The sequence below is a fragment of the Anopheles coluzzii genome, chromosome 3 (assembly GCF_943734685.1).
Source record: "Anopheles coluzzii chromosome 3, AcolN3, whole genome shotgun sequence".
Classification (NCBI taxonomy): domain Eukaryota; kingdom Metazoa; phylum Arthropoda; class Insecta; order Diptera; family Culicidae; genus Anopheles; species Anopheles coluzzii.
Genome location: NC_064671.1, coordinates 7,201,072 through 7,207,491, shown reverse-complemented (window position 1 = coordinate 7,207,491; position 6,420 = coordinate 7,201,072).

Here is a 6,420-nt window from a genome sequence, read left to right as displayed (position 1 = left end):
GCGCAAGAGCCGCCGCCGGAACAGGTGAAACCAACGAGTATTGTTGATGATTGATTCGGAAGATCTCGAGAATGCGAGGACTAATCCCTATTTTGAGTGAAGAGTGCAAGAAGTTCAATGAATATTCCTGAAGAGGATTTGATACATCCTCTTGGTTGGAGTTTGTAAGTTGAAGTTCACTTGACTAGACAAACAATTATATCGTGTCAGTAATTACCCGCTCGAAAATGTCAACCACATTGCGCTCGGGCATCCCAAAAACCTTCCTCCCCTCTACAAGAGCTCAACCCAGCCGTAAACGGTGGAAAGGTGACATCATAAATCATACCTCTTGCCTTAGCTCTTGCCACTTGCCCGGTGAGGATCGTGTGTCTCCGATAGACCAGCGCTGCTAGTATGCCCGCCAGCTCTGGACGATTTTGGAAAGCTAGTGAAACCTAGCTCTCGTCCCGCTTCGCTCCTCTCCCGTGCCAAGATTCGGCGTGCCTGTCAATTGACCGATGGTACACCGCTGTCGATGACATCTTGAAGATTAACTTGTAGTGGGAAAGAGCTCGCTAAAAAAAACGAGCACTCCATCTTCCGAGTAACAAATGAAACCGCACACCAGAAGGCCACCGCAGACAGACAGAGACACGCGTGCGGCGCGCGCTGGACAGATGATATGACATTTCGGTAGGATGCGGCTTTATCTTCCACGGTCGCGGTGGTATTTCGGCTTGGATTCCTCTTATTACACGCTTCCTTGCTTCCCCCATTAGCTGCAGAATTCACTCACGGGGGCTGAGCTGAGAAATAGTAGTAGACGTCTTCGTCTTTGTTTCTTCATTCGAGTGTCCCGAAAACATTAAAAGAACCGGACCATGCTCCCGTGTTCGGATGCTCCAAATGCCATTCGGGGTTTGGGTATTAAAAGGTGCGTTTTCGGGACTGGAGCGGGTGCCTTAGAATATCTTCCCGGCACGATCGTGCGCTGTATTTCATCTCCTACCACCACGCACCACCCACTAAAATGTCAAGATCTTCTGCCCGTGACACTCGTGCTGCTTCGTTTTTTAATTCAAAACCTCCAACGCGGCCCGAGGACGCAACGCACTGGCAGACCGAGGCAGACCGCTCCAAGATGGGGAACAGGTAATTGTAAATCATCTACACGACCGATCCTGTGTGCTACCTACTGCTGCACAAACCTCCTCCTCCCCCCCCCCCCCCCCCCCCCCCCCCGCGTGCAATAAATCAAACCGTAAAGATCTAATGGACTTTGTCCGCGCCACGGGTCGAGTAGTCGACAGTCACGAACACACAGACGGGGAGAAAATTCTCGTGCCGTTGCACGGAAAATTCGATTCGATCACTTGACGAAGGTATTTTGCTCCCGCCCGTACGCAACTTCCACCCCCTCCACCCCCCTGCTACGATAAATAACATTTAAACTAGCCACCGTCTGCTTACTTATCATAAATAGATCACCTCTGCCTCGCCGCTACTCCCTTCCAATTAAACTCCACCGTTCGGCCAAGGCATACCACACAAACCAGTTAAAGAATGCTTGTAATCTCTCCCCGTGCCCGTTTCCCCGAACCCAACTCCAACATCACTCCGCTTCTGCCTTCCAGCACGATCATCCATTGATCATAGAGCGGCGTTAAATAGCTTTCCATGTTGTGCGAGAGACAAAAAAACAGGGCGAGGGCGAAACAACACTGAACCGCACGGTGGAAATAATTGTACGCCTGTTTAGCGATGATTAAAGCCGTTAGACACATTGGCCAGTCGCGGCCGGGACGTTGTCCCGTGTGCCCATCCCAAAAAGCGATGGCTCATCCACATAGAGCACTCACCCCGCTCCAAGCGGGCAGCACACCGCATCATCTGCATGCAAGCGAAACCCTCTTACGACCTACTTCTTCGTACCGGTAGCAACACGTAACGTTCTTCTGCCCAGTTTTTCGCACTACAAGGGAGTTGGTCCCCGGCCGGGAATGGAGTCCTCTGCGGGCTGCAGTAGTGGAAATCAAAACATGCTGATCGAACCGACATGGTAGAGCCCCTTCTTCTCTTGTCTCGTTACTTCAAGGCGTAAGCTTATCCGAGTAAAAAGAAAAGGCGTGTGCCCGGTGTACGTTCGTAGCGTTCATAATTTCCGCGTAATCTTAAGGAAAAGAATCCAATAACCACTCGAAATGAATGAGCAAGAAAAAGCGACAGCCAGCACCATAGGAGACGCATGATGCACGGACTCCCAAATCCCCAACCTGAACTCCCTCTGCAGCATGTAAGCGAGAAAACAAAGCAAAAACCTAATCACCCTCGCTACACAAGAACATGCTTTGGGGGAGAGGATGACTTTGATCGAAAACAGAACGACCGCCGTTGCCAACAAAGAAGCCAGAAGCGATACAACAGAGGCCCTCAGTGCTCTATTCTTGGTGCGCCCCGAACACTTCCGCCCGTGAAGTTCACCTTTTGTACGACAAGCGTCAAACGCGACGCTTGCGTTTCGAAAGATAATGCGCGATCGAGATCGATCGATGAAGATGAGTTGAAGGAAAGCGGATTGCCTCCCTGCCAGTACAAAAACAGAAAATGGGAAAAAAGATTGGCTTGCGAGGGGGAGGAGAGAGAAAACAACCTCTTTATTTTCCTATTTTCGCAGCAACAATAAATTATGATTCGGTCTCGTTAGGGCGGCGGGTCCCCTTCCGCTTTGGCTCCCCGGGAGCCGGGATCTTATTATCTGGGCGCGAGCGCACACGCCATTCCCTTTGCTTTCCGGCCATTCCAAAGCGCTAGATAAACTCGCGATACAAAGCCCCATCTTCGCGAGGCGGAAGAGTGGACTGGAAGCGAAATAATCGATGGCTTGTTTTCCCGGTCCGCTGTCAGAATTGGGATTCGGGACAAGATAAGGCGCGACGGGCACAATAGGAAAAAAACCGACCATCTCGCGGAAGGGAAGAAAGGTAGCCAGCAATAGAAACAGTTGCCCCCACCGATGTTGGTCCCGATACCGATCGGGATCGATTTGAAGCCGTGTCCTAGGAGATGCAGACGGGATCGGGTCGAGCAGAGAAGATACTTAAAGGATGCAGATACTGCCGATCGGTTGATACTGAACGAAACCACAGCAGCTAGTTAGCCGTAGCTTGTTTTATCCCCCCGCTTGAGGGTGAGGAGAGAGTGCATCGATTTGGTCGCCTTCCTTTCCGGCCATCCATGCTGCTGCAGATGCTATTGCGAACGCAGAAGCGTTTCTTTTTGCGCCTCTCCACTCTGCATCCGTATTGAACTACGCCCACTTGTGGCCCACGTGCCCGGGACATGCTTTGAATTACTTTGAAGCACGAGGAGGCACGAGGAGGGGATAAAATAGTTCGCGTAAAAATGGTTCGGGTCAGCTCGTTAGGGACGGGCAAAATGGTTCCAGGGCTCGGGGCGTTTTAGTTCGCGTCAAGAAAAACACATAATTCATGGCAAAATCAGGAGCAAAGTGGCGGTGGTTTCGTGTAATGCTTCCGATACAGTAAGAGAAGCAAGAGGAATGGAAAAACTTGCCCTCAACTTGAAAACAGACACAACATTGTAGCGGTGGAACGATTGTTTCTGCTCCAAGAACTAAACACACACTTTTAAACACAGATTGCACTGCTTTCGAGCAGTAACTGCTCGATTACTGTCAAGTGCCTCATTGCACTAACCTTTTTGCACTATTTTTGTTTCTAAATTATTAGTTAAATATACATTCTCCCCCTAATCGACCACGGTACTTTCACATGTTCACCGTGCCTTGCCGCGCTAAACCGTGTCCATCATAACCGAGCGAAATCAGCCACCGGGGGCCACCATCAATTGAATTAGTCAGTTAAAAGCGCGGCCCGCCGCCTTTCAACGATGCGCATTAAGCACTGTGCCCTTTTACTTGCTCAACCGGCCGCCCATCATCAATTAGTTACACATGCACACTTTCTACCCGCGGCCCCCGGTCTGTGCAAACTTTGGCCGCAGCTGGCTGCCATTCCTGCCTATAAAGGTGCTAATCTATGCTAAATTACAGCTACTCCTGTGCGCGACTCCCGCCCAGCATGTAACATAAGCGGGAAGGATACATAAAGCGCGGGAGGCGGAAAAACACAAAACCCTCGTGCGCGAAATGTTACATCAAACGGACGGGGGCTTTTCATATTTAAATACACTCCTACATCCTCCCCCATCAACCTCGGTACAGCATCGCTTGCCGACGCTGCTGTCGAGGATTGATGAGGTGGCGTGTGCAGATCTAAGCGCATCTCCCAAGACCAGATGGCAGGCAAACGCTCGGCTTGAAGAGCTGGAAACCTGGCCCTGTGCGGCTGGTAGTACCCAAAACCCCGGGAAACTCGTGAGGTGAGTCACGATATCACTTCAGGGGGCGAAGAGGCGAAACGTAACTGGCCTATTCCCGCCGCTCTCGCGCACGCTCTCCTGTGGAAAATCAACGATCCACGACAGAGCCCAAACCGGCAACTTCAACTCCGATCCCGTCTGCATGCATGCGCTTTAATTAATAAATTGTTGTGATTGGCCTTTCTGCTCGCTGTTGGTGGCGAGGGAGCATGGGGATTGCGGGTACAGGAGCATCTCGTGCGGCCAGTCATTCGATTAGCCCATTTCGATTCGTTTCGGGCGATTCGGGAGGATATCACGATCGAACGCCGTTGCGCACGCGCGTTTGCGAGATGAGCGGGCGCGCGCGCTCGCAGGTTCCGCTCACAATCGACCGCTGTATGTAGCGCAGCTAATTGGCCACGGAAATCAGCAGGCCTGGCTGCTGGCCGCTCGGAAGGAAAAACAGCGTGCCCAAGAAAGGTTAACGAGAGGTCAATCGTCTTCCAATGCCTCATCAGGTCAGCATTCTTCATCGGAGTCGGTGCCGCGATTGTGACCTTTGGCCGCTCGGGGCCGTCATCGATACGCCTTTACGACTTGCGCCATTTGTCAACGAAATCCGGGGCGGTGTCGCCTAATTAACACTTCACTCTTCCGGATCCGGGCAGCAGTCAATGGCGCAACACAAACGAGGACCGAACGCGGAAGCGCATGTAGATGAGCCCTCGGAGCGATTTTACTACCAAACAACTTTTCAGAATCGCGCTTTAACGGACATAAAAACAAGCGGGTCGGGTCGTGGAACACCCAAACGGGCACAGGTGGACACGGCTTTCCACGGAGCGCTAAACCAGACAAATGTTCAAGTCACCGCTTCCGTCATTCTTTGAGCACCGTTTTCGAGAAGTCGTCTCGGGGGATTCGCAAGGGGCATGTGGCGTGGAACGCCACCGTGTTCGTGTTTTTTTTATTTCTTAATAGATCTAGAGCGAGCGCGAGAGGCGAGAGAGTCCTTGAGGCGCAAATAGCTCGAGTAGGTGTGGTGCTGGATGTGTTATGATCGGCGGCAGCGAACGTCGTCTCAGTCGTGCCGTTATGCTTAGAATCGACAGGGTGGTGATGGTGGTACTGCCCTTTTGCAAGGTGAGCATGCGAAACAAGCAAAGCAAGAGGTTACAAGCCAGTAGTAGCTGTACTTGGTTTTCATGCTGTTAGGGAGGCTGTTTGAATAGAGCACCAAGGCACTAAACAACCGAAATTAACTCTTTTATCAGACCTTCATGCCTTACGATCGCACAAGGTGATCGCTTTGAAGACATCTTGAGCGCGCACCTGGGGAAGGCCAAAAGTAGTTGGAACTGATAGTGAACGCCCGAAAAGTGTCTCTCCAGCTGCACTTACTCTCACTCTTCAAGCGCCCAGTGAAAAGTCCAAGGGCGTAATCAGGCAAAGTGTTTCTTTGTGTTTGTGAGTGGCTCTAGCGTCACACAAACAGCAAGTACGAGCAGCAAACAGTAAAACAAGACTCCCCACTCGCATCACCGCAACGGTGGCCAAGGGTGTACCCGGGGCGAGATGATTGTAAACAGTCGCGAGCAGCAAATTACCTATCTATGGATTTTTATCTTCTATTCCTCGCAACCTCTTGCCTCCCTGTGCGAAACTCGCTCGGCTGCTTCACTCGGACGATCTGTCTCTCGAGGGTAAAATATAGAGTAATTTCCGCGCACGACTTCGACGTTGGACGCGAGCGCTCGCGCGTTTATTCGTCCGGCGACGTTCGGCGGCTCCAATGGCTAATGACACCCAACTCAACGTACCACCCCCCCCCCCCCCCCCTCTTGCTCTCCCTTTGCGCTCGGTCAATGCTTGGGGGGGGGGCATAATTCACCTACCCAGGCTACCCTATTCCTTGTCACTTCCTCGCGATCGTGTGGTGGGTGTAGCAGGCATACTTCGAACAGCCTCCGACGACGTCTGTTCTTGTTCGTGGCCGTAGACGCCATCGTCGTCGGTGTCAATTTCGTGAGGTCCTCCCGACTTCTGGAAACGTCA